The sequence below is a fragment of the Girardinichthys multiradiatus genome, chromosome 3 (genome assembly GCF_021462225.1).
Source record: "Girardinichthys multiradiatus isolate DD_20200921_A chromosome 3, DD_fGirMul_XY1, whole genome shotgun sequence".
Taxonomy (NCBI): Eukaryota; Metazoa; Chordata; class Actinopteri; order Cyprinodontiformes; family Goodeidae; genus Girardinichthys; species Girardinichthys multiradiatus.
In genome coordinates, this window is record NC_061796.1 from 45,322,065 (window position 1) to 45,323,370 (window position 1,306).

Consider the following 1,306-nt stretch of genomic DNA (forward strand, 5'->3'; position numbering starts at 1 on the left):
GTTGGATATTTTCCTGGGTTATTATAACTGCCTACTTCCAGTTACTGGGTAACTTTCCTTCTTCCCAGATTTGATTAAACAAGCCTAAACATCTTTCTAGCTGTTTTAACATAATATAACATACAGTATCTGATCTTTCCCTGGTGCTGTTAATCCTGATTTATGAATTGCTCTCTTTATTTCTTGGATAGAAAAGGGAGCATTCATATCTGGGGTTGTTCAACCAACTAAGATTATAGCTTTTGTTTCTCTTGTCTGTTCCCTCCTATATTTCCCCTGCTCTGATAAGTTATCAGAAAAGGTGTGTTTATACTGACAGATCATGTGACACTTGGATTGCACACAGGTGGACTTCATTTCACTAATTACATGACGTTTGAAGTTAATTGGTTAAACCAGAACTGTTGAGGGGGCTTCATAGCAAAGGGGTGGATACAGATGCACAAGGCAGTTTTCAGTTTTTTCTTTTTTACGCACACACACCACACATATATATATATATATATATATTTCTTTTTTTTCTCATTTTACTTAACAACATTTTCTGCATCCATCACATAACATAACATTAAAAACATTTAAAGCAAGGGGTGGAATGTGTGGACAGTATGTGAAAAATCAAGAGTAACAATATTTTATAATCATGGATACCTAAAAAAGCCTGTTCCAACTTCTCCAATCAGCTGATTTTTTGTAAAGATATGAAAACAAACATTAAGATTATTAAGGAGGTTAACTACTTTTTCAAGTTGAGCCATAGCAAAATCCTTAAATAACACTTCTGATATTCAATCGTGGCTTTTGGTTTTGGTGGGCCACCCGAACACTACTAGGGCCCCACATCTGTCCACCCCTAGAAAACTTTCTGGAGGCTCCCTTGCTGAAAGAGGCCTGGTTGTTAGATTCGCAGTGATATTAGCTGGACTTTCACAGCTTCACCTGATGGGTCTGTGCACAATAAATGCAATAAAACTATTCCAGATTGATCAAACTACATCTTTGTGTGCTTGCTTTAAAGTAATAACTGAATTGGAGCAAACAGAGTAAGTTGGTGATGGAGTTAAACATTTTCCACCAGACTGATCAGAACCCAGAGGGAAAGCTGATGTTAGCTCTAACATTCCTCCAGTAAACGTGAGTGAGCTCCTCGTGTAAATTCTCCCGAGGGCCCCTTTCCTCCATTCTCTGAATCTGGGTCTCTGTGTGACTTTCCTTCTTTTCTTTCTCCCTGCCGCCCCTCATTGTGCGCCCCTCTGTCCCTCTGCAGGACCGGTGCCCAGCGCTGACCGAGCACACAGAATAAATA